Raw genomic sequence first — 6667 nt, forward strand, 5'->3', positions numbered from 1 at the left:
TTTGCAGGTCATCACCACCCTAAATCAACGATCTGTGTTATTTCATTGGGATGGTATGCGTGCTTGATTTATGTTGGCAGAGCAAGCTATAAATTGTGCCCGTGGACCCACTGAAGCCTTTTCTCACATTGGAGATGTTTATAGAAACAGGAAACATGGCCTTTGCATGAATGTACTGGTCTTCTCTATGTCAACATCATCATAAATAGATGTATCCAGGATCTCCGCCTGGACTGTTTTCCATAGATACTCAGCAAGCCTGTGAGGCTGGTCATTCGTACCAAGGAGGGGAAAAGAGGCTCCTCCCTCATGTCTAGAACTTATCCTGACAAGAGGCCCACTTGACTGGGGACCACTATAAATGCCCTGCTCCTTCTCTGTTGCTAGGAGCTGGATCTTATCCTTTTGGATGGTCCCTCCCCTTTTTATAATTTTGATCTTCGTTCAGGCTTCTGACCCAGGAATCCAGAGTTATAGAGCTATTCTCTGCTCCTGAAGAAGAGGGTCCACCCTGTGGACTCAATACACCTTCCCATTCCCTGCTCTGTCCAGGTCCCTTTATCACAGTGGGCTGTCATAAGGATCATGTGAGGGAGCTGTTTTTAGTATCCCCATTTAGCTGATGTGGAGAATGAGGTACAAGTTGGAAAGGGCCCATTATTTGGCTCTGAATTCCTCATAGAGTTTAGTACTAAACTTTGCCCTTCTCAAGGAACTTTATAATGGTTGTAGATTACCACCATAGTCAACAACATCTGTGTTTGTGAGAGGCCTGCCAGCAAACAGTACAGACAGCACACTTATAAGGGGGTTTGAATTAAACTGCATTTATGAAGACACTATTGGAGGGATGTGGGCAGGGGTAGGGACTAGCATGCATGGAGTCACAAGAGTGGGGAGGTTTTAGCACCTGTTATGGGCTAAATCATGAATCCCCAAATTCACATGTGGTCTGTGGTGCTCTGGGGACGATTCCTGGAGAAAGTGGATCTGAACCTTTACCTCGAATGGCAGATTGGACTTAAATAATCAGAGATGCATAAGATGAGCATGGTGTAAGCCCAGGTACAAAGGTGGAAATAATCATGGAGCACCATAAGAATACCTAAGAACCCTTACGTAACATGTCAGCAGCCACAGCTGCCAGTCGATTACAGGAAGAGCTTATAAGCATTTGCTTTTCTGTTATTTTCCCAGAATCCATCCACACCCCTGGGAGGTGTGTAGGGTAGTGTATCAACCTGTGTATTCCCAGACCACTTTGAGCACAGCACTGAGAGCCTTTTCATGTGCACGGGGGGGCTCAGGAAAGGTCTCCCCCTCTCCCTCTACAACAGGCTCCTAAGGCTTGCACCATGTTCCCTTACAGTTCAGGGGTGTGGAACAGAGAAGGCACCCAATAGTGCTGGCTGATCAATTGAAAACAGAGGCTTGCAAGGGTTGAGTGACTTGCCCAGGGTCACATGGGGAGCAAGTACTAGTGCTAAAGCTTGAACCCAACACTCTAGAACTCTTTTCTTTCCCCTGTACCACGTGGCCACAGGTGCTCAAAACATAGATGTTAGTTCACATTTGAGAAATAAATGAGTGAAAGAAAAAAATGGAGGAAGGGACAGAAAAAGAACAAGACCTGGCTTTTAAATGAAATTTAAATAGAATTTTATGAAAGGGAGTTGACAGAATAGTAGGCAGAATCATAAGAGAAGAAGCGGAGCCAGCTTTTGTTGAGTGTTTATATTGCACTTAAGGACTAGGCATTCGGTTGATGGAATCTCCCTTTGATTTGCATGGCACAGCACCCCACCAGAGCAGATATTATCACCTGAGTTTTACAGATGAGAAAATCAGGGCCCAGAGAAGTCAAAACATTCCTCCAAAGTCACACAGGTTTAAACTTGACATTTATATCAAGACTAGACTTAAACCAGGTTGATGAGACACCACTTGCCCTGAATTTCCCACACATCAGTGGGAAGTAGAGTCTCCCAGCAGGACTTTTTATAAAAGTCACACCCATTTGAAAGCTTCTATTCTGAGTGATTTTGTTTTTCAAATTCAGTCTTCTTACTTCATAATCTCAGATTATAGATGTCCTCAGGAGAAGGCCATGTCTTATTTGTCATAACATCCCAAGAAATTGTCACGATGCCTGTCCCATAGCGTTTGCTCAGTAATAGTTACTGAATGCCTTAGATCAGTCTCCTGGGGTTCTGTGGCCAGGCATCCCAGCAGGCCCACCCCTCTGAGCCTTTTGATGTCTTCCTCTCTTCTTTGTCCTGGTGTTTCTACTTCACTTCATGTGGGCACTTCGTGTGACCTTCTGTGAGATCTCCACAGCCAACCTTGCAGCCTATCAGGACTATCGGAGTGGACTTTCATAAGGGTCATGGGAGGCCATTGTTTTTAGTATTTCCTCAGATAACACTATCCTTGCCGTGTGTTCAATCCTGTGTCAGAGGCCAGTGCACTCATATCAATGAACTCTCTGTTACCCCACCGTCTGTTGCTCTTGGACCCAGTCCCATACCCATGTTTCTGGCACCTGCTCATATAGGTTGGCTGGACCTAGCAGCTCCTTCAAGGTTCAGCCCCTTTCCTGGAGGCCCAGCACACCCCTGGAGTAATTTAATCCTGGTTTTCGGTCTGGTGGCCTGGAGAGGAAGTCCTGAAGCAGACATATGCTAGCTTGCCAGGCAAAGTCTTTTGAGTCATCTTCAAGCGAGGGGGAAGATTTAGCCCATAAGTGGGAGGATCAGGCCGGTTCTGCAGCCCAGAAGGCCCAGACACAGCTGGAGTGCCAAGGTTCTCAAGTGCATCCACCCAGATGTCCTCACCCCATATTTGAGAGTCCCACTTCTCAAACAGAGCCTTGACCTTAGTCACACCAGGGTGGAAAATTAGACTTTCACTGACACTCTGCTACTCTTCTAATTAAGTCCTGGGCTCAGGCTGCAGCTTCTGCGCTCCAGCTGCAGGAGACGAGAATCTCTTGATATGCTGCCAGGGAGGCCCGCTGACTTTCACACTTTGTCTTAAATTAGTTATTAATCGCTTCCAGCCTTTCATTGACTTTCTTCAGTACATTGATAGCACTCAGTAGAGTCATCTCATTTCACAGCCTTAGTAATTACTGCTTTCCCCAAAATCTCTCAAATATTTGATATATTGCACATGCCAGTGTTATTCCTTTCACTATAATCCCACCCCAGCTTGCCAACAGTAAAAATCTTCCCGATTTCAGGGCTTCAGTGAGCCAGGTGCTGTTGGGACTTTCCCTGCCCCAGTGATAGGATCCTCACTGACATCCAGCTGGCAGGTGGCCTAGGGCCAAAATCCCAATATAAAGCCACTTCTGCTACCGACTGCCTTAGGTGGGGTGCCCTGGGAAACAGACTCTGGAGCAGATATCTGCATACAGAAAGATTATCAGTAAGTGCCTTTGTAAACATCACCCATGAAGGAGGAAGCAGAGCAGGATTGAGTGGAGGGAGATGCTGCCTGGGATGCCGTTGCCAGGGGCTCTGCAGTTGGGTTGGTCTCTTACGTTGTCACATATTGAGGCAAGGGAGCCAAGTTCTTGTACCTTCCATGTCAGTCCACTGAGGGATATGGGCTGCGCCTAGAAAGCAGGCATAGCTTTGCTTGAGGCAGTGCCTTTCAAATAATGGTAATTCTGGGAGAGGAAGTCAGCTGTGAATGGTCTACAGCCAATAGTTCTGGCAATTGGGAAAATGGTCTTCAGGGGGCATTTGAGCAATATACCATAAGATCCACCACACTGAATGAATGAATGAATGAATGAATGTTCTGCTTTCCTTTTGAACTACTTTAAAAATCCTTCAAAACAACCCCATAAAAACTCTTCGAGTCTGTGGGCTTTTCAGCCCCAGCAGTCCTGGTTGCCTGGCATTATGCTATATATATAATACCTTTATTAGAAAGAACCTTTGAGAATGCCCTTCTAATTCAATCTGTTTATTTTGCAGATGAGAAAACTAAGGCTCAAAATGTTGAAACAACTGGTTTGAAGTCCCACAGTGAATTTGTGATTGAGCCAAGATATCATACATATCATTCCATCTTCAGAAACAGGGTTAACTACACAAGGATTTCCTCTGTGTATCAGAGAAGTCTGCAGGTGCAGAGATGGCTCAGGCTCCATAGTTGTCGGGGACTCCCATTCTAACACATGGCTTTTGTCCTCAGGGTCACCGACATGGCTTTTGGAATTCTGTGTTTTCATATCTGATTCTAGCTTAGCAGCAGGGGAAACGAAAGGGCACTACCTCTCCTCAGGAACCTTCCCTGAAGTCCCACTTGCTCTTCTGACTGTACACCGGTGGATAAAACTTGGTCCCATGACTTCTCTTACTGTAAGGGAGGCTGGTAAATGTTGCCTTTATTCTAGATGGCCATTCATCAAGCAGAGAGTAGCAATTCTGTATCTGAGCACAAAGGGCAACAGGGATATTCGGTAGGCAATTTATGATCTTTATCTCATTGGTTATGGGATTGTAAAAAAGAATACACTTGGGTATTACCTGGATCAGTCCTTTCCTAGACGTAGGACTAATTGAGAGTTATTTAACTGCTAGACCTTTAGTTTCTCCATAGGTAAAATAGACAACAATCCCTAACCTCACAGATTTATTACAAACTAGCCTATGGACAGCACCAAGCTAATGTCAAGTACATGTCTTGGCAAAATGTCCATCCTTCCTTCTCCCAAGTGATTGGATAACTTGATTGCAACTTCATGGCATTACAGCCCATTATCTTGTTAAAAAAATAAAACAAAAAACAAAGGAGAGTTTGGTTGAGTGCAACCAAACAAAGGAGCAGAGTTTGGTTGAGACATATGCCCAGCATTCTACCAATTTGTTAATGGTTTATGGGAGAAAAAAGGTAATGTCTGTATGACACTTTCAACAGACTTCATGGAGTCAGCTGGTGGCAGACATAAAACCAAAAAAACCCCAAACCCCAAAACAAAAACCCAGAGCATTTTTTTTAAATGAAAATCTTTATTCTCCCTTTCCTCTTATTTAGGAGACCAGACCCAGAGTCTAATTACTGCCACACATTGCCCACCCCACCCTGGGCAGCTTCTCCCCATGTAACACAGCCATTGCCTGCTCTACATGGTCCTCTTGGTCCCTGGGGGTGGGGAAGGCTCAGCTCTTCAGACAACTTCTGTTGATTGACTTAGGTCCTGTGGGAGGAGCTGGGATCAAGAAGTGTATAAGGTAAGGTTTTGAAGGCCCTTGAAGAACCACGGTTTGGTGGGGAAACCAGTACATAAATAGATTTTTTAGTAAGATCTTTAGTAAGATGCTCAGTAAAAGGACCTGGGGTATAGAGGAACCCCTAACCTGGCTTGGGGTGGGCACTTACCGAGGACTTCTCAGAGGTCATGATGTTTGAGCTGCATCATAAAGGATGAATAGGAGTCTCCTCATGTGAAGAGAAGGGCAAGGAAGGGGGAGAATCCAAAATAAAGGGAACAGCAAGACAGATTCAGTGGAATAGTATTATAACTTTGAATGGATCAAACATGGCAAACAGTTTGGTGATGGTTGTAAAGGAAGAGCTAGAGACGGCTCACTATTGGAAGGGCCATTGGGTCTGACATTTGAAGTTTCAGTGATTTGCCTCAACCCACCTCTGTCTCTGAATAAGTTGCTCTGGAAAGCAGTGAACTCCCAATCAGTGCCAGCACTCAAGCAGTGATGGGCAGTGGGGGATATACAGTATTAAATCTGGTGTAATTATCCTGTAATTGATAATTGCTAGTGCCACTTCCAGTTCTAAGATAACTGTGATTCAGGCTGCTCACAGAGCATGTTTTACATAGATATGTTTGCCTGAAAACATCTGGCCTTAAGTTTCTTTGTGTTTTCTTGGCAGTCCCTGATTCTCTTTAAGTGGAAAACACACAAGATTAAAAATGAGCAATTTGGAATACCTACAGCTCTTTTCGTATGCCATCCAAGTAATGCCTCACAAGTAATTGTGAGTAAAAATGATTAGCCTATTTTTTAAAAGCAGATGAAGAAACAGATCCCGAGAGGTTAAATGGCATGCCTAAGGTTACACAGCCAGGGAGTGACAGAAAGGGGAGTTGAATCTAAGACTGCCTTACTCTGAAGTCTATGAGAAGTCTTCTGCCATCCTAAATGACTTGACTTGGTTGGAGAGAACTTTGCTTTATTCTCATCTTTTCTTCCTGTCTTCAGTTTTAAATCTCTGTTCTTCTGGGAACTTCCCCTCTAGTCTGACCTTGAAGTTGGGATAGTAGCCATTTATTTTAAAAGAGACATGTGAATTTGCTGAGGTCAAGCTCTCCTTAGGAGAATGGGCCTTTGTTTGATGGTTCCTTCTTCTACTAAGAAGAGCTTACTAAGAACTTACTAAGAACCTACTAAAAACTTGTACTAAGTTCTTGCACCAGATGGTATGTAGTAGCCCAGCATTGTAGAAGATTACATCTGGTTCTCAGCCTACTAGAAACTAACCCCCATTGTTTTACAAGTAAAGTCTTTGAGGGTCAGAGTGAGACAGTGGCTTGCATGTGGGCACTTCGGGAGTGAGCAGAAATTAGTGCAATTTCATGAGAATGTCGTGTTTGGATTCACCATCTCTGCTGTTTTAACAAATTTTTGGCTTC

The sequence above is a fragment of the Artibeus jamaicensis genome, unplaced genomic scaffold, assembly GCF_021234435.1.
Source record: "Artibeus jamaicensis isolate MK-2021 breed Jamaican fruit bat unplaced genomic scaffold, CSHL_Jam_final scaffold_1019, whole genome shotgun sequence".
NCBI lineage: Eukaryota > Metazoa > Chordata > Mammalia > Chiroptera > Phyllostomidae > Artibeus > Artibeus jamaicensis.